The 20,587-nt window shown below is 41.0% G+C and overlaps 1 protein-coding gene across 7 annotated transcripts in view; it reads left to right on the plus strand.

Moving 5' to 3' along the window:
* sdccag8 (SHH signaling and ciliogenesis regulator sdccag8) overlaps positions 1-20,587 on the plus strand; it is a 95,560-nt gene that overhangs the window by 21,465 nt on the left and 53,508 nt on the right. The gene's annotated exons all lie outside the window — the stretch shown is intronic.

Genomic DNA, 20,587 nt, shown 5'->3' on the forward strand with positions numbered 1-20,587 from the left:
GGGAGAATTGGACGTCCATGGACGTCAATGGCAGCACCCCCCATAAGCGTCAATGGAATTGGGGACGTTTGGGATATACGTCCTATTGATATCTGGTCATTTTCTGTTGATTTGGAGAAATTTAGTTTTTTCCCCATTGAAAATGAATGGGAAAAATTTTGGACGTCCATGGACGTCAGTGGCAGCACCCTCTATAAGCGTCAATTGAGTTGGGGACGTTTGGGGGACACGTCCTATTGATATCTGGTCATTTTCTGTTTATTTGGGGAAATGTAGTTTTTTCCCCATTGAAAATGAATGGGAAAAATTTTGGACGTCCATGGCAGTCAATGGCATCGACATCCATATAGTCAATTGAATCCAAGTACATTGGCATCAATAGATTCGACATGCATGGCCGTCAATGGCATCAATGCAATGTAAATTCCATTGAAATCCCATTGTAAGTGAATGGGAACTTTTCCCATTAGAAATGAATGGGAGAGTTTTTGGCAAATTTCCAGGGAACCGTAAATTTTTTCCAAATTCTGTATACAACTTTTATGCCCCTCACCGTCCCGGAATTTTTGATACCCAAATTATGTGATTTGGTCAAAAATTGTAGGACTAGATACATTTTGAAAAAAAAAAAAAAATCTGGAAAATTGCCGTTTGCGGAAAAACGGAAAATTTTTCGGGGCCCTTTTTAAAAAAGCCATCGTCGCGCAAAAATTCCGGACGTTTCGATATCCGAACGGTGCCGATCGGTGCAGCGGTTCGGGCTGTGCGGCGCGCCGAAAAAACGCGGAGAATAAGATGAATAATAATAATAACTAGAAACTGCAATTTCGGGAGAAATTACACACCTTGGTCTTTCCTCTGTGGAGATACAGATCTTAGCCCCACTCAGGTCTATCAATAGAATGGACCATAATGCCAGTCAATGGCACTAAACAAAGTAAAAGCCATTAGAAAAGATTGGGAGAATTGGACGTCCATGGCCGTCAATGGCATCACCCTCCATAAGCGGCAATCCAATCAGGGACATTTGGGGGACACGTCCTAATGATATCTAGTCATTTTCTGTTGATTTGGGGAAAAAAAAAAAATTCCCATTGAAAATGAATGGGAAAAATTTTGGACGTCCATGGACGTCAATGGTATCAACTTACATAAGCGTCAATGGAATCCAAGTACATTGGCATCAATAGAATGAACAAACATGAAGAAATGCCATTGGAAATGAATGGGAAGTTTGGACGTCCATGAACGTCAATGGCATCACCCTCCATAAGCAGCAATGCAATCGGGGACATTTGGGGGACACGTCCTATTGATATCTAGTCATTTTCTGTTGATTTGGGGAAAAAAAAAAAATTCCCATTGAAAATGAATGGGAAAAATTTTGGACGTCCATGGACGTCAATGGTATCAACTTACAGAAGCGTCAATAGAATCCAAGTACATTTGCATCAATAGAATGAAAAAACATAATTAAATGGCATTAGAAATGAATGGGAAATTTGGACGTCCATGGCCATCAATGGCGGCGCCCTTCATAAGCGTCAATGGAATTGGACTAGTTTGGGGGACACGTCCTATTGATATCAGGTCGTTTTTTTGTTGATTTGGGGGGGAAAAAAATTCCCATTGAAAATGAATGGGAAAAATTTTGGACGTCCATTGACGTCAATGGTATCAACTTACAATGGAATCCAAGTACATTGGCATCAATAGAATGAAAAAACATAATTAAAAATAAATGGGAATTTTGGACGTCCATGGACGTCAATGGCATCACCCTCCATAAGTGTAAATGGAATTGGGGAAGTTTGGGGGACACGTCCTATTGATATCTAGTCATTTTCTTTTGATTTTTGGAAAAAAAAAAATTCCAATTGAAAATGACTTTGATGCGGGAGGTCGCAGGATCGAACCTCTGTCAATACCAAGTTAGCTTTTGTCAATGCCTGTATCACATACATGATAACTTTATATACATATCACACAACACTGCATTTAGCAGATGGATAGCTCAGTGTTAATATCGCTGACCTTGGTACGAGAGGATGGTGGTTCGATCCCCGGTCAGTTTCCTACTTTATGCGTATACCTCAGAGTGGATTGGACGTCGCCGACGTAAAAAGAGCGGATGACGCCAACGTCCATCGAGAGGACAGCGCCGACGATCAACGAACGGATGGTGACGACGTCCAACGAGCAAACGGCGCCGACGTCAAAAGTTAGCGCGAGAGGCTGACGTCACCGACGTCAAAAGAGCAGATGATGCCGACATCCCACGTGGGACAGTGACAACATTCAACAAGCAAACGTCAAAAGTGCAGAATGCGATGTCCAACGAGCCGACGTCCAAGACGTCAAAAGAGCAGATGACGCCGACGTCCCCGACGATCAACAAACGGATGGTGACGACGTCCAACGAGCAAACGGCGCCGACGTCAAAAGTTAGCGTGAGAGGCCGACGTCATCGACGTCAAAAGAGCAGATAACGCCGACATCCCATGTGGGACAGTGACAACGTTCAACAAGCAAAAGTCAAAAGTGCAGAATACGATGTCCAACGAGCGGACGTCACCGACGTCCAAGACCTCAAAAGAGCAGATGACGCCGACGTCCATCGAGCGCACGGTGCCGACATCTCACGTGGAACAGTGACGACGTTCAACAAGCAAAGTGCAGAATGCGCCGTCTAACGAGCGGACGTCACCGGCGTCCAAAGTGCAGAATGCGCCGTCCAACGAGCCGACATCACCGACTTCCAAACTGCTGACGGCGCCGACGTCCAACGAGCGGACGTCACCGACGTCCTAATTGCTGTCGCTTCCGACGTCCAAAGTGCTGATGCTGCCGACATCCAACATAAAGACGGCGCCGACTTCCAACGAGCGGACGGCGCCGACGTCCAATGAGCGGACGGTGACGACGTCCAACTAGCAAACGTCGCCGACGTCCAACATGCGGATGACGCCGACGTCCAGTCGACGAAGTCCAACGTGCGGATGACGCCGACGTCCCATAAATTCCCATTGAAAATGAATGGGAAAAATTTTGGACGTCCATGGACGTCAATGGTATCAACTTACATAGGCGTCAATGGAATCCAAGTACATTGGCATCAATAAAATGAAAAAACATAATTAAATGCCATTAGAAATGAATGGGAAATTTGGACGTCCATGGACGTCAATGGCATCACTCTTCACAAGCGTCAAAGGAATTGGGGAAGTTTGGGGGACACGTCCTATTGATATCTGGTCATTTATTGTTGATTTGGGGAAAAAAGAAGAAATTCCCATTGAAAATGAATGGGAAAAATTTTGGACGTCCATGGACGTCAATGGTATCAACTTACATAAGCGTCAATGGAATCCAAGTACATTGGAATCAATAGAATGAACAAACATGAAGAAATGACATTGGAAATGAATGGTAAGTTTGGACGTCCATGGACGTCAATGGCATCACCCTCCATAAGCGGCAATGCGATCGGGGACATTTGGGGGACACGTCCTCATGATATCTAGTCATTTTCTGTTGATTTAGGGAAAAAAAAAAATTTCCCATTGAAAATGAATGGGAAAAATTTTGGACGTCCATGGACGTCAATGGTATCAACTTACATAACCGTCAATGGAATCCAAGTACATTGGCATCAATAGAATGAACAAACATGAAGAAATGCCATTGGAAAAGAATGGGAAGTTTGGACGTCCATGGACGTCAATGGCATCACCCTCCATAAGCGGTAATGCAATCGGGGACATTTGGGGGACAGGTCCTAATGATATCTAGTCATTTTCTGTTGATTTGGGGAAAAAAAAAAAATTCCCATTGAAAATGAATGGGTAAAATTTTGGACGTCCATGGACGTCAATGGCAGCACCCCCCATAAGCGTCAATGGAATTGGGGACGTTTGGGATATACGTCCTATTGATATCTGGTCATTTTCTGTTGATTTGGAGAAATTTAGTTTTTTCCCCATTGAAAATGAATGGGAAAAATTTTGGACGTCCATGTAAGTCAATGGCGGCACCCTTCATAAGCGTCAATGGAATTGGGGAAGTTTGGGGGACACGTCCTATTGATATCTGGTCATTTTCTGTTGATTTGGGGTAATTTTGTTTTTTCCCCATTGAAAATGAATGGGAAAAATTTTGGACGTCCATGGCAGTCAATGGCATCGACATCTATATAGTCAATTGAATCCAAGTACATTGGCATCAGTAGATTCGACATGCATGGCCGTCAATGGCATCAATGCAATGTAAATTCCGTTGGAAATCCCATTGGAAGTGAATGGGAACTTTTCCCATTCGAAATGAATGGGATAGTTTTTGGCAAATTTCCGAGGAAGCGTAATTTTTTTCCAAATTCTGTATACAACTTTTATGCCCCTCACCGTCCCGGAATTTTTGATGCCCAAATTATTTGATTTGGTCAAAAATTGTAGGACTAGATACATTTTGAAACTTTTTTTTTTTTCACGGAAAATTGCCGTTTACGGACGAACGGAAAAATTTTCGGGGCCATTTGTAAAGTTTCCTGTGTCACGCGAAAATTCCGGTCGTGCCGATACTTGAACGGTGCCGATCGGTCTAACGGTTCGGGCTGTGAAGCGCGCGTTTTTTTTCCATTCAAAATGAATAGGAAAGTTTTTGGCAAATTTCCGGGGAACCGTAAATTTTTGCCAAATTCTGTATACAACTTTTATGCCCCTCACCGTCCCGGAATTTTTGATGCCCAAATTATGTGATTTGGTCAAAAATTGTAGGACTAGATACATTTTGAAACTTTTTTTATTTTTCGGAAAATTGCCGTTTACGGGCGAACGGAAAATTTTTCGTGGCGGTTTGAAAAATTCCCATCGTCACACGAAAAATCCGGTCGTGCCGATACTTGAACGGTGCCGATCGGTGCTACGGTTTGGGCTGTGCGTTGGCTCAAAAAAACGCGGAGAATAAGATGAATAATAATAATAATAACTAGAAACTGCAATTTCGGGAGAAATTACACACCTTGGTCTTTCCTCTGTGGAGATACAGATCTTAGCCCCACTCAGGTCTATCAATAGAATGGATCATAATGCCAGTCATTGGCAAAAAACAAAGTAAAAGCCGTTAGAAATGAATGGGAGAATTGGACGTCGATGGACGTCAATGGCGGCACCTTTCATAATTGTTAATGGAATCGGGGAAGTTTGGGGGACACGTCCTAATGATATCTAGTCATTTTCTGTTGATTTGGGGAAAAAAAAAAAATTCCCATTGAAAATGAATGGGAAAAATTTTGGACGTCCATGGACGTCAATGGTATCAACTTACATAAGCGTCAATGGAATCCAAGTACATTGGCATCAATAAAATGAACAAACATGAAGAAATGCCATTGGAAATGAATGGGAAGTTTGGACGTCCATGAACGTCAATGGCATCACCCTCCATAAGCGGCAATGCAATCAGGGACATTTGGGGGACACGTCCTAATGATATCTAGTAATTTTCTGTTGATTTGGGAAAAAAAAAAAAATCCCATTGAAAATGAATGAGAAAAATTTTGGACGTCCATGGACGTCAATGGTATCAACTTACATAAGCGTCAATGGAATCCAAGTACATTGGCATCAATAGAATGAACAAACACGAAGAAATGGCTTTGGAAATGATTGGGAAGTTTGGACGTCCATGGACGTCAATGGCATCACCCCCCATAAGCGGAAATGCAATCGGGGACATTTGGGGGACAAGTCCTAATGATATCTAGTCATTTTCTGTTGATTTGGGGAAAAAAAAAAAATTCCTATTGAAAATGAATGGGAAAAATTTTGGACGTCCATGGACGTCAATGGTATCAATTTACATAAGCGTCAATGGAATCCAAGTACATTGGCATCAATAAAATGAACAAACATGAAGAAATGCCATTGGAAATGAATGGGAAGTTTGGACGTCCCTGGACGTCAATGGCATCACCCTCCATAAGCAGCAATGCAATCAGGGACATTTGGGGGCCACGTCCTATTGATATCTAGTCATTTTCTGTTGATTTGGGGAAAAAAAAAATTTTCCCATTGAAAATGAATGGGAAAAATTTTGGACGTCCATGGACGTCAATGGCAGCACCCCCCATAAGCGTCAATGGAGTTGGAGACGTTTGGGGTATACGTCCTATTGATATCTGGTCATTTTCTGTTGATTTGGAGAAATTTAGTTTTTTCCCCATTGAAAATGATTGGGAAAAATTTTGGACGTCCATGGAAGTCAATGGCGGCACCCTTCATAAGCGTCAATGGAATTGGGGAAGTTTGGGGGACACGTCCTATTGATATCTGGTCATTTTCTGTTGATTTGGGGAAATTTTGTTTTTTCCCCATTGAAAATGAATGGGAAAAATTTTGGACGTCCATGGCAGTCAATGGCATCGACATCCATATAGTCAATAGAATCCAAGTACATTGGCATCAATAGATTTGACATGCATGGCCGTCAATGGCATCAATGCAATGTAAATTCCATTGAAATCCCATTGTAAGTGAATGGGAACTTTTCCCATTAGAAATGAATGGGAGAGTTTTTGGCCAATTTCCGGGGAACCGTAAAGTTTTGCCAAATTCTGTATACAACTTTTATGCCCCTCACCGTCCCGGAATTTTTGATACCCAAATTATGTGATTTGGTCAAAAATTGTAGGACTAGATACATATAGAAAACTTTTTTTTTTTTCCGGAAAATTGCCGTTTACGGGCGAAGGGAAAATTTTTCGGGTCCGTTTGAAAAATTCCCATCGTTGCGCGAAAATTCCGGTCGTGCCGATATTTGAACGGTGCCGATCGGTCAAACGGTTCGGGCTGTGCAGCGTGCGTTTTTTTTTCATTCAAAATGAATAGGAAAGTTTTTGGCAAATTTCCGGGGAACCGTAAATTTTTGCCAAATTCTGTATACAACTTTTATGCCCCTCATCGTCCCGGAATTTTTGATACCCAAATTATGTGATTTGGTCAAAAATTGTAGGACTAGATACATTTTGAAAAAAAAAAAAAATTCTGGAAAATTGCCGTTTGCGGGAAAACGGAAAATTTTTCGGGGCCGTTTTTAAAAAAGCCATCGTCGCGCAAAAATTCCGGACGTTTCGATATTTGAACGGTGCCGATCGGTGCAGCGGTTCGGGCTGTGCGGCGCGCCGAAAAAACGCGGAGAATAAGATGAATAATAATAATAAAAACTAGAAACTGCAATTTCGGGAGAAATTACACACCTTGGTCTTTCCTCTGTGGAGATACAGATCTTAGCCCCACTCAGGTCTATCAATAGAATGGATCATAATGCCAGTCATTGGCAAAAAACAAAGTAAAAGCCGTTAGAAATGAATGGGAGAATTGGATGTCCATGGACGTCAATGGCGGCACCTTTCATAATTGTTAATGGAATCGGGGAAGTTTGGGGGACACGTCCTAATGATATCTAGTCATTTTCTGTTGATTTGGGAAAAAAAAAAAAATTCCCATTGAAAATGAATGGGAAAAATTTTGGACGTCCATGGACGTCAATGGTATCAACTTACATAAGCGTCAATGGAATCCAAGTACATTGGCATCAATAAAATGAACAAACATGAAGAAATGCCATTGGAAATGAATGGGAAGTGTGGACGTCCATGGACGTCAATGGCATCACCCTCCATAAGGGGCAATGCAATCGGGGACATTTGGGGGACACGTCCTAATGATATCTAGTCATTTTCTGTTGATTTGGGAAAAAAAAAAAAATTCCCATTGAAAATGAATGGGGAAAATTTTGGACGTCCATGGAAGTCAATGGCAGCACCCCCCATAAGCGTCAATGGAATTGGGGAAGTTTGGGGGACACGTCCTATTGATATCTGGCCATTTTCTGTTTATTTGGGGAAATTTTGTTTTTTCCCCATTGAAAATGAATGGGAAAAATTTTGGACGTCCGTGGCAGTCAATGGCATCGACATCCATATAGTCAATTGAATCCAAGTACATTGGCATCAGTAGATTCGACATGCATGGCCGTCAATGGCATCAATGCAATGTAAATTCCATTGGAAATCCCATTGGAAGTGAATGGGACTTTTCCCATTCGAAATGAATGGGATAGTTTTTGGCAAATTTCCGAGGAAGCGTAATTTTTTTCCAAATTCTGTATACAACTTTTATGCCCCTCACCGTCCCGGAATTTTTGATGCCCAAATTATTTGATTTGGTCAAAAATTGTAGGACTAGATACATTTTGAAACTTTTTTTTTTTCACGGAAAATTGCCGTTTACGGACGAACGGAAAAATTTTCGGGGCCATTTGTAAAGTTTCCTGTGTCACGCGAAAATTCCGGTCGTGCCGATACTCGAACGGTGCCGATCGGTCTAACGGTTCGGGCTGTGAAGCGCGCGTTTTTTTTCCATTCAAAATGAATAGGAAAGTTTTTGGCAAATTTCCGGGGAACCGTAAATTTTTGCCAAATTCTGTATACAACTTTTATGCCCCTCACCGTCCCGGAATTTTTGATACCCAAATTACGTGATTTGGTCAAAAATTGTAGGACTAGATACATTTTGAAACTTTTTTTATTTTTCGGAAAATTGCCGTTTACGGGCGAACGGAAAATTTTTCGGGGCCGTTTGAAAAATTCCCATCGTCGCGCGAAAATTCCGGTCGTGCCGATACTTGAACGGTACCGATCGGAGCTATGGTTTGGGCTGCGCGGCGCGCCGAAAAAAACGTCAACAATTATTGAATAATAATAAATAAAGAATAAAAAGTACAATAAAGTTGTACAACAACATAACCTTGTTCTTTCCCTTGGAAAGACCAAGGTAATAAAAATAAGTACGATAAAGTTGCACAACAACATAACCTTGTTCTTTCCCTTGGAAAGACCAAGGTAATAATAAGTACGATAAAGTTGCAGAACAGCATTACCTTGTTCTTTCCCTTGGAAAGACCAAGGTAATAAATACAAACATCTCCATGGGGGACAATTTGAGCACCCTCAAAAGATACAGTGATATGTCCCTACCGTCCCTATGCAAACCTATGCCCTTGGCATATGATAAGATACAACAGAATATACAGTATAAGCAGTCTTATACCTGGCCAAGTTGGGTTTAGGCTATCTCTTTACTCATTCACTTTGTATTCTACTTTATATTAACCATTTACATTTCTAACAAGAATATATTACTGAGCTACATCCTGTTTTTCCTTGACCTTGAGATCACAGGGAGACTTGAGGAAACATTCCCCAAACTCCATTAAACATGTTACGCTGCTGCTGCTCTCTCTCTCTCGCCATGCGCTCCTCCGCCTCATCTGTCGTGCCATGGCGACGCCGGCGAGGTCTGCGTAGGCGGAGACGAGAGATCGGCGCGGGTGTGTGTGTGTGCGAGCTCGAGAGGGCGGAGAAGTGTAAATGAGGAAGGTGAAGGCAGCAGATGCCGTGTCCCGCCAGAGGCTGGCTCCGAGCAGGCCGGGGCCAAAATCTGCACCCGACAAAACTGCTGCAAAGCAAACTCAGCGGGAGGCTCTTGTCCAATTTCGGCCTGGCATAATAGGGCTGTAGCAGCAGGGACACACACACATACAGGACGGCAGCATTCTGCTACCTATAAACACAAACATCGATCTTCCTTACATTTTAACAGATTATTTTACAGGCTAGAAACCTGTGAAGTTGATACATAGTATGTTGTTGAGCTTGTGGACACCAACTTTGAACTCCTTTTTCCATCATTCGTTACCCGATCGTTTTAAAACTTGGAAGCTAAATAGCATGGGCCCAGTGTCAGGGAAGCTCAAATTTGAACTCCAAGATAAGTTTTACCTCGATAGCTCAATTAGAGAATTGAATACGACCCCAACCATGGATTGCTTTGCTTCGAAGGCTTTATGAACAAGAGCTCTCGGGTACAAAATGATGATCTATGCTACAATGTTGTCATGCAAGCATAAATAACATAAGCATACAAAATATGATGTATAATGGTTGTGTTTTAAGTAGGGCTGTCAAACGATTAAAACTTTTAATCGAGTTAATTACATCTTAAAAATTAATCGTAATTAATCGAAATTAATCGCAATTCAAACCATCTATTAAATATGCCATATTTTTCTGTAAATTATTGTTGGAATGGAAAGATAAGACACAAGATGGATATATACATTCAACATACGGTACATAAGGACTGTATTTGTTTATTATAACAATAAATCAACAAGATGGCATTAACATTATTAACATTCTGTTAAAGCGGTCCATGGATAGAAAGACTTGTAGTTCTTAAAAGAAAAATGTTAGTACAAGTTATAGAAATTTTATATTAAAACCCCTTTTAATTTTTTCGTTTTAATAAAATTTGTAAAATTTTCATTCAAAAAATAAACTAGTAGCCCGCCATTGTTGATGTCAATAATTACTTACACAATGCTCATGGGTGCTGAATCTTATAAAATCAGTCGCACCAAAGCGCCAGCAGAGGGCGGCAAAACTCCATAAAACACAACAAGTGAGCGTTTCACTGTACTGTCATTTAAATCTGTCTGAGCGGGGTATCTGCGTTAATTGCGTCAAATATTTTAACGTGATTACTTTAAAAAATTAATTAACGCCTGTTAACGCGATAATTTTGACAGCCCTAGTTTTAAGCATGATTAAAATTCTCTCACAGCCAGTATATCGTATTTTAAAATGTCCACAATCAGGCTGAATTTGATTAGAATGGGCGAGATCAGGATTAGTATTGCCCCGGTGGCAATAGGCATGTTTGCACCTCTTGAACTTTCACCATTCTCTATAATGTGTAATAAAGGAGAAAAACGTCAGTTAAAGCCAGTGTTTCCAGGTAGTACAGAAAATAGTCGTTGTTATTCACGATTACTGTTTTAGCCAATCAAATGCAAGCATTTTAGATTGTCCTGCCTACTCATCATGCATTGACTACCCGCTATAGTATGTGTGTCTATTGGAGAAACAAGATTTAATGGCTCCAGGAAGTGAAGCGGGCTTTGTCTAAATCCCACTTGGAGAATTGAGAAAGATAGAGACAGACTGCACAGGTACAAAAACCATAAAGCATTTATACCTATCTGTTTAGAGTATCTCAGCATTTGTGCTGAATGCGTTTGGCGTGATTGACGTTTGTCACACAATGTCTTTGCTCACAGGCGGTATCATTTTTTTCTGTTAATATTTTCTCCATTATCATAGTTCTATGAGTGATAGTGCAAATTAAGATTCTTTGAGCAACCATATGTCACATGAAGGTCATTTATACATGTTCCTGTCTTTTCCTTTAAGATAACTTAAAATGTAAAATGGTAAAATACTGCTACATTTTAGTTTTTAGTAACTGAAGTTCAAGAAAAGTTCAAGTTTCAAACTTTTCAATTATTTTTGAAGAGAGCCATTACACATGCAGTAAGGTCTTGATACACAGGTAACGTTTGTTTTATAATAAAAACAAAATTGTAATTTGAAAAAATCGGATCACTCTGCATAGTCTTACGGATCTCACATAATCAGGCCTACTATGACTTGCTTGAATGTTTTAGTTGCTTTTAAAGCTTACCCCACATAATGTGTGCTGTGTAAGAAAGTGGCAAATTTATATACAGCATGCTTGCAGAATCCTTGCAGTGTACTGCTATGTGCATGTGTTTCTTTTGTGTGAATGTTAAGTGTTGATACCTTCGGGCAACACCTGTGTCTGTGGAGTTTGATGTGCATGTCTCTGTGTGACAGCAGCCGAGCCATGCCAGGTATAGGCCTCGCTGTGCGCGCCTGTGCGTGTGCGCGTCTGGTCTGCAGCCATGTTGTTGGGTAGCAGATGGCACCGTGGTTGGCAGGGGAGGGGCTGCTTAGCACAACTAATCAGACAGTTACGGATAGGGCAGCTGGGAGGGCTCTCGGCCAGCCTTGTGCGTGTGTGTGTATATGTGTGTGTGTATGTACAGTATGTGCTATGATGTTGACAGTGGTGGGCCGGTTGGCCTTGTGATGACACCTCGCAGCACTCCTCTCGCCTCCTCGCTGTCAGAGTGCCCTCGTGTCCTCACCTCACTCTTTCTCTCTTCACTCTTATTGTCCTCGATTCGTTTGGTCATTTCTCAGGTGGCGTTAAATTTCATCAAATTGGTATGGAAGAAGTTCACATAGCATATTATCGCTACCAACACAATTTTAAAAAAATGTATACAGCAATTTTAACTTTTAACTTCTGTTTATTGTAGAGGATACATTACAGAACCTAATGGTGAAATAGAGGAACTTTTGTCAATTTTGGGTAAAAACCCCTTAATTTCCAAATCTGTTGAGTTTCATAATTTTCTCTCAAATGATTCCAATGAGCAGGGTAATATCTTCGTACTTAGCACTTAGTCTAACTATCAATTTATTGCAATTCTCTTGGCTCTATAAGAGTGTTGAAAATAGTTACGCAAGATCACAGCATCTCAAGTTAGCATTTTTTGTATAATATGCGATTAAAAATGATTTTGGGGTAGTACTGGGATGTGGATTATGAACTGATTATCAAGATTCTTGTTATGCAGGCTGACCCCCCCCCCCCCCCCCCAAAAGGTTCCAAATTTAGATATCTTAGATCTTATCTTAGATATCTTAACATTCCTTTCTATGCCCTTTGTATACCTGGTATTTGTCATGTTGATTCAGTCAGCCTTAACCAAAATTGCCTGATTTGCCTGTGTGGGTTTTCTATTACTTCGCTTTCCTCTCACATGCCAAAAACATGCATAGTAGGTTGATTCACCACTTCAAATTGTCGCTTGGGGAGTGGAATGGAAAAGGAATGCATGCTTGCATTTATTCATAACTGCTATCAATTCAATTATCTTATGAAAGTAATTGTTCTTTAGTTAATTGAAAATGATATGAAAAATATCTATCCAAATCAAAGAGCAGCATAACAAGGTGTACATGTTAGTTTCAATTCTGAACAAATCAAATGATGACCAGTACCCCCAGTTGATTGTAGTCAACCCATGTTGCTTTAATTGACACAGTAGTCGAACAACCATCCAAGTTCACCATACCATGATTATCAAACAGCGCCGTAATTTGTCCATCCATTGCAAGAATAGATGAAATAGATCTCTGACTGGGAGACCTCCGGCGAGATAGAGGCAAATCTGTCGGCGACAACTGTTCTCAGAGCAGCCAAATCTGCCCCGGGACACTGGCCTACATAGGCACACTTCTGCTGTACGACCCAGGAGCAAACAGGCCCATGTGCCTTCTACTCACCATTCAAACACTACCTCGTCCTACTCGTGCCAAAAGTTTGAATTGACCGTATGATTAAGTTGGATGTATAGGCATTTAAAGTGAACAGAGTAAAGACTGGTTTATACCTGATGCATTTGCGTGGTTTGCACGACTTCACGCTGAAAAATGAAATCTCAGCAACCATGCCTTTTCACATGATGCATGAACGCATCAGAATTCCACATAGCATACCTGCTGGAATTTTTAAACCACTCTGTGCATAGGCGCACTGCGTACGAGCTTCTTCTGGCGGGGGTGAGGAGTGGGCGGAGAGTATTCATCAACTCCAGTGGAAACTGAACTACTAATTGCAGAATTTGTCAACTACAAACATTTGTATGATTCAGCCGATAAAGACCACTGGGACTAGAATCCCATCAAACAGCAAAGTTGTTCCTCTTTGATTAGAGCCGCAATCTTCTCTTCTTCACGATGACCTATGTAATTTTGACCATGTCGGTAAATTCGGTGATTTAATAAAACAAGAAAATATAGTCTTTTCAGCCCGCTTTGACTCTTGTGTTGTTCGGCTATGTTCATTCCCCTTTAAGAAAGCAGTCAATGTGCTTACGTACGAAGTCACGTGGTTATCAGGAAATCAAACAAACAGAAGCCCAATAGGCTAACGCTAGCAGCTAACCCTATAAGCAAACGTGATAGAGTCGGGCCAAACTTTCACCTGGCATTAAGTAGGCCCTTGGTGGCCTCCAGACGGGCTTTCACCGGCTTTCCTCCCTAGTTCTCACGATTTCAGGAGAGGGTGCTTTCGTAGCCAGGCCAAAGGCTAACGCTAGCGGAAATGAACGTGATGGTGGAGTCTGATAGCGGCTCTAACCTTGTTGAAACGGCTGAACTTAATGAGTGGATTGGGCACGGACTGCATCTAGCAATTAGTATGTCGTGTAATTTTGTATCTGTGTGTGTGTGATTTCTTCGATAGCTTTTATGATGGTAGAGCATTCATCATAAATTATAATTCAACAGTGAAGCCTATAATATGACTGTTTAATGGCCACAGCTATTTTTCTGTATGTGCTTGCTTTATTCTGTGTCGTTATTGCCATCATAAAATCTTAAATGTTTCATTGGCATAAGAGCAAAATAGCTTTAATGTGTGTGTGTCTGTGTGGGGGGTGCATGTGTGCGTGTGTGTATTAAAAAATTGCTCTGGAAAAAAAAACCCGAAGTAAACACTTGTGTTATGTAATTATTTCACAGCAGCCATTAACGATAAGTTGTCTGTTTGAAGTGTACTGTGCTGTTTGCACATTCGTCGTATTGATTTTTTTTTTTTTTTTTTTTATGTTGTTCATTGTTGAAGTCATCCAAGCTGTTATAAATGTTCATACTTGAATTCTTAATTGTTTACAAGAATTCATATTTTTATATACTTATTGTTTAGACTGCATGTACAATTGTTAAAGGGAGCCTCTATTTTTAACACAAGTAATTCTTAAAAGATAAATGTTAGTATGATTTATAATAATTTGATATTAAAACCCCTCTTAATGTTTTTGTTTTAATAAAGTTTGTAAAATTATTTTAAGTGATAGGTCGCCATTCTTGTTACGTCTCAGTGCGTGACGTCACCGGTCCCGTGGCCGAAATTCCAGCGTGTCACTCGTTAGCTTTCCCAACATGTCGTCAGTTCTACCCTTCCTATTTGAACCAGATCTGAAAAGTGAAGAGCAGGACAGCACTGTCGGTCGTTCACAAGACGAGCTTCAGGGATGCGTGCAGCAAATACCTGATAAGACAAAAGTTGGGCAAAACTGGTGATGCGAGAGAGTGCTGTTGGGAACTCTGGTTGGGAACGAGAGTGTATGCTGTTTGGAACTCCAGTTTTATTAGCAGATATTCAAGGTAAGCATATTGCGTTTTCAAACTTATCCCAATATAATTATGTAGATTGTTAGCATCCAGATCTGTCGTGTGCTTTACATACAGTACAGGCCAAAGAGCACACCTTGTGTAATCCATGTCTTGTACATTGTAACGCGTGGTAGCTTGGATACGTGTATAAAAGTACCCAAAAGGGGAGAAGCTTCCACTTATGCACATTTATTCACAAAAAAATAATATTTCCACCTTGACCACTCTTCACTCGGGAGCTCAGCAGTATGCAAACACGCGTTCCTGACGAACTCCAACATTGTTGTAAGGTCCACGTCAGAGTCACTGTCATCACTGTAGCGTGCCATAGTGCTTTAATTATTTAGTATGATTTGGGGAAAACTCCCACGAAGAATAGTCAACAAAAAAGATAGCAATAGTAATCCAAATCCGTGTTTTTTACTCACTCGAAGATCCAGGAATTAGACCGATCCCATGGCAATGTCGCAGCCGCGATCAGGCTGTCGATTCCACAAAATAGACTGATCCGAAAAGCCGCTGTGGGACCGACGAATCAAAAAACTGGACAAATCCGAAACCAATATTGCAGACGCGGTGGGACCGTCGAATCCAGAAAATAGACGGATCCCTTACTTGACTGAGGATTCCGGGAAAAATGTTCGGGCGCCAGTTGTAACGCGTGGTGGGTAGGATACGTGCATAGAGGGACCAAAAAGGGGGAGAGGCTTCCACTTATGCACATTTATTCACTAAAAATAATAATTCCACCTTGATCACTCACTTCACTCCCCTTGTTTCCATTTGACTGGAAATTGCATCCAAAAGCAGCACATCGTGGCATTTTACTTTGGCAGCAATAAGCAATTGTTGAACATGCTACACATTTTGAAAGATCCTAATTACGTCATCACTGCAAGCCCGCAAACCATGGCACCAACTAACGGTCAAAATGTGGACTAAATATTATAAAATATTGCCATTGATTTAACATTTTATGTGTTTCTAACAACATATTTTAGTACAAGAGAACAATTGTGGTTTATTAGAGCCTACATGTATTTAAGTTAGAGGATCACTTTAAATATGTCAAATTGAAAGCTGGTAAATAAATCAACGAGAAACAGTTAATTTGTATTTCATGCATTGATTCAGATTTTAAAATGATATAATAGTCCGCTTGGGCGATTGTATCATTTATCGTTAATGAGGTAAATTTGCTCAATTTACCGTGATATGTACTTAAGGCCATATCGCCCAGCCGTATAACAAGTACACGCAGGTCCGCCTGTGTGAGCGGTGCGTGAAAAAAACCTTCCCTTCGATGCCCTCATGTGGGTGCGCTGGCGGCTGGGCCTTCAGCTCAAGCTCATAGCCTAGCGGTTAGTGTTTCCGCCTGCCGAGTGGACGCGTCGTGTGGCGCGGGTTCGAGTCTTGACCTGAGCGAGGTGGGATCGGAATGCTGACACAGCGGTTATGTATACATTCTGAAAAACCCAGGGTGTCTTGTTTCCTCTTAACAAAACTACTGTATTCAGATACTTTGGATGTGGATGGATGTGTAGCCACTTAAGGTTAGAAGTCCGACAAAGGTGTAGTTCTTAGACAGTTATGCACATGATGAAGGGATTTGTCCAACAGTATCAAGTGACCTGAAGTGCAGTACTGTGTACTTATCAGCATCTGATAATAGGGATCAATCGATATGGGTTCTTTAGGACCGATTTTTAGTAGTTAGAGAGGCCGATAACCCAATTTTGGAGCCGATATTCATTTGCAGTAAAAATGCAAAAAACAAACAATTCCAAAATGGAACTTTATATAAATGGCTTAAGCATGTTTATTGAATCACACAAATAGAAAATAATAGCTCCAGAAGTGCCTGAATTTGAGTTTTCTGTCCGTAGCTTCTCACACAAGAAAACTTTTCCTTTCACTCTCCAGTTGTGTGAGGACAGCTTCTTTTTCAGTCTGTCTGCCGCTTGGGAGATGGCGTGGTTCAGGTGTAGAGTAGTCGTCCCCCCATCCCAGAGGTTGTGGGTTCATTTCTCAGCTCTGATGACCTCGTCTAAGTATCCTTGAGCAAGATACTAAACCCCACGTTGTGTCACCAGTAAGTAGATAAGGATATAGTGTCGAGTTCTTTGAGAACCTTAAAAAGGCGGAAAGGCGCAATACAAGTGTAACTCCATTTACCATTAAAATTATCCACAGGTATGAATGAGTCAAAAACTGTTCATAGGACTGTGTGGTCACCAGTTGAGGGTGTATCCCAAATCGTGCCCCTTATAAACCAGAAGCCCTAGCTCAAGTGCTTTAAATTCTATAGAAAAATGAATGAACATGTGCATAAATATAGCAGTGTTTGCTTTTACACATACATATGACAGCTTTTGAGCTCTTTTTATATTAACAGACTGTTCTCGTAATTCTGATGTGACGCAGTGGAAAGTGCGAGTGGGGTACAGTGGCGGTGAAGTCAGGGCGGGGGTCCTCCTTGATGACGAAGAGCGGCTCGAGCCGCCGCCTGTAAACAAAGTTGACTCGCCGACAGATGGATTGAATGACAGAGCGCCAAGCCGCGCCAGGGACAAGCCTGGCAGCGTTACAGCGAATGAAGGCGGGAGGGAGGGATGGATGGAGAGATAAAGGGAGGAGGTGGCCAACAGGAGAGGAGGTGTGAACAGGTGCATGGCCGCTGAAGGAAGAACCAGCAGATGGAGAGAAAAACAGCCAGTTTAGTTACAGGAAAAAAAGGTGGGAGGCATGAGGGAAGGAACGGAGGATAGAGTGAGAGATAGACAGATGAAGGGAGTCTGCGGGCTACATCAGGCCGCCTCTGTGTGTCATATGTCGGCGTGACCTGGAGGCGTGCTAAAAACCAAACACAAAGCAATTTGTTACATGTGGCGTCAATAAATGATGTTCAATATGTCTTTTTAATTTTACGCTCTCATCTCTCTGCAGCTCTTTCTTTTGTGTTCTTTTCATGTGCTTGGCAGAAATATACACACGGGCCCTCCACACACGCACATGATGTTTGCATCAAAACTCAAGAATATTAACGGAATCTGATTTGACGCTGTCCCTTATAAATAGCTGCTGCTTCTGTTGGAATTCCACATAACATGAATCATCACACATCGTGACTGTAATATAACCTTATAGAAATAATGAGAAGCTGCTGCAAGTGTAAAGCACAGCAACAAATACAGTCAATGGTAAACTGACTTTAGTTTCTTTTTGTGACCAAACTCATTTCTAAATTTATTCATACAATTTTCCACATTTAATTTAAAGCAGGGGTGTCCAAACTGGTCCTTAAGGGCCGCTGTGGGTCCTGGTTTTTGTTCCTACCAACAGACAGTTTAACCAATGAAGTTTCTGCGAAAACAAGCAGTGCCTGACTGTAATACACTGATTACACTTGTAAAACACCAGATTGGTGAAAAGGTCGTCTTGTTTTGTTAGAATGAAATCGAGCACCCACTGCATCCCTATGTGGAATAGTTTGGTCAACCCTGACTTAAAGGTACTGTCCTAAATTTTTATTGTTGATTTAAAATACTTTTCTACTCCATGTATGTTCCACCAATTCCCTGATGATTTCAAATAGCCCTGACACAGTCACTGGGACCGCCCCAAGAAGCCCTTATTCTAACCTTAAATAGAAAGACTTTAGGTCGAACACTGGATGAAAATGTGCCTGTGCGCATCCATGTGCATCCCTGCGTCAGCAGCGCTGTTTCACCTTAATCTCAGTTTCTGGTTGGCAAAATACTTTTCTAACCCACTTAAGACTTTCTAACTGTTTTTACGTTTCTGGTGCTGATTTGATAGCCAAACGCTCATTTCTTCATGCTCGTGCATTCAACACAAGGTGCTTTACATCACATACAATTCAAAAACACAAATTAATGACACATACAAATCACATAAAAATACTGCCAGTTAAAAACAATCAAGACAGGAAATAGAAATACAACCAAAAGATGAATGAAATGAAAAGCAAAAGTCATACAACTTGAAATTTAAACTATATGGCCAGTTATGAATATGCTGTGAGTTAACGGTCTGATCACACTTCAGAGCTTCAGATAACTTGTTTCAGAGATGAGGAGCATTGTAACTGAATGCTGCCTCACCCTGCCTGGTTCTTGTTCTTAGAACACACAGCAGACTGGTTCGAGACGACCTTAGGGGTCTAGGTGCTTCATATGAGTCAAACAAATCAAGCATATATTTTGATCCGAGGCCATTAAGTGCTTTTTAGACCAGCAGTAGTATTTTATATTCTATCATTTGATTCACAGGAAGCCATTAAAACTTTTCATAACCAGTGCAATATGGTCCAGTTTCCTTTTTTTTTTTTTTTTAAATAAGGACTCAGGCATCAGCATTCTGTCTTAGCTGCAGCTTCCTGATTAATTTTTTTGTTAAGACCTGTCAATATAAAGTTACAATAGTCCACTCTGCAAACTGCGTGAATATTTTTTTCTCTGTCTTGTTTGAGTAAAAGCACTTTAATTCTTGCTAAATTTTTAGGCGCTAATAGCTAGGGATGGGAATTGATAGGATTTTTATGATTCCGATTTCATTATCGATATTGCTTAACGATTCGATTCTTTATCGATTCTCTTATCGATTCTAATTTGGGGAAAAAGAAGAACAAACGTTTTGATTGGCATTGAGTTTGTTTAATCAGAAGTCACAACCTTAAAAACTCACAACAAGGTCAAAAGAGGCCCAAAGCCTCAATATTAACTGTGGCAATAAGTGGCAAATGCACAAGAATGTAACATTTTACTGAAACATTTTTTGTAACAGAAATAAAAAACATTGGTGTATATTGGCATATGTTGGTCTGCCGTTAGCAATATGTGTTAAACTTGCAGGGGTCCCCAAACTTTTTCCAATGAGGGCCGCTTACTTTTCCCTTCTCTGATGAGGGGCCGGGGGTCAGTTTGTAACAGAAAAAGTGTGACGATTGCAGGAGTGCCTAAATGTAAAAAATTATTGTTTTTCAGAATGCCACAATCAAATAACCCTTTCTGGATATTTCACGGAACAAAAGTAAATAAAATAAAAATAATAATATAATAATAATTAATAAAAATAACACTATTAATCAAATAGATAATAACCAAATAACCCTCTCTGGGTTCTTCACAGAAAAAGGCCAGAAAATAATTAACACTATTCAGAAAAAAAAAAAAAAAAATTCAAAATACTCTCTGGTATTGTTCAGGGGGCCGGACCAAATGTCGGGACAGGCCGTATTCGGCCCGCGGGCCGTAGTTTGGGGATCCCTGTTAGAGTAGTATTTACCAGTATATTGAAATGCATGCCTTTTAGTTTTTATGGTGCTTTCACGCTCAAGTGGGGGCGCCCTTGCGCTTCCTCACGCGAAGAAGAACGCGCTCACGTGAAGAAGAAGAA

This window comes from Corythoichthys intestinalis, chromosome 10 (genome assembly GCF_030265065.1).
Source record: "Corythoichthys intestinalis isolate RoL2023-P3 chromosome 10, ASM3026506v1, whole genome shotgun sequence".
NCBI lineage: Eukaryota > Metazoa > Chordata > Actinopteri > Syngnathiformes > Syngnathidae > Corythoichthys > Corythoichthys intestinalis.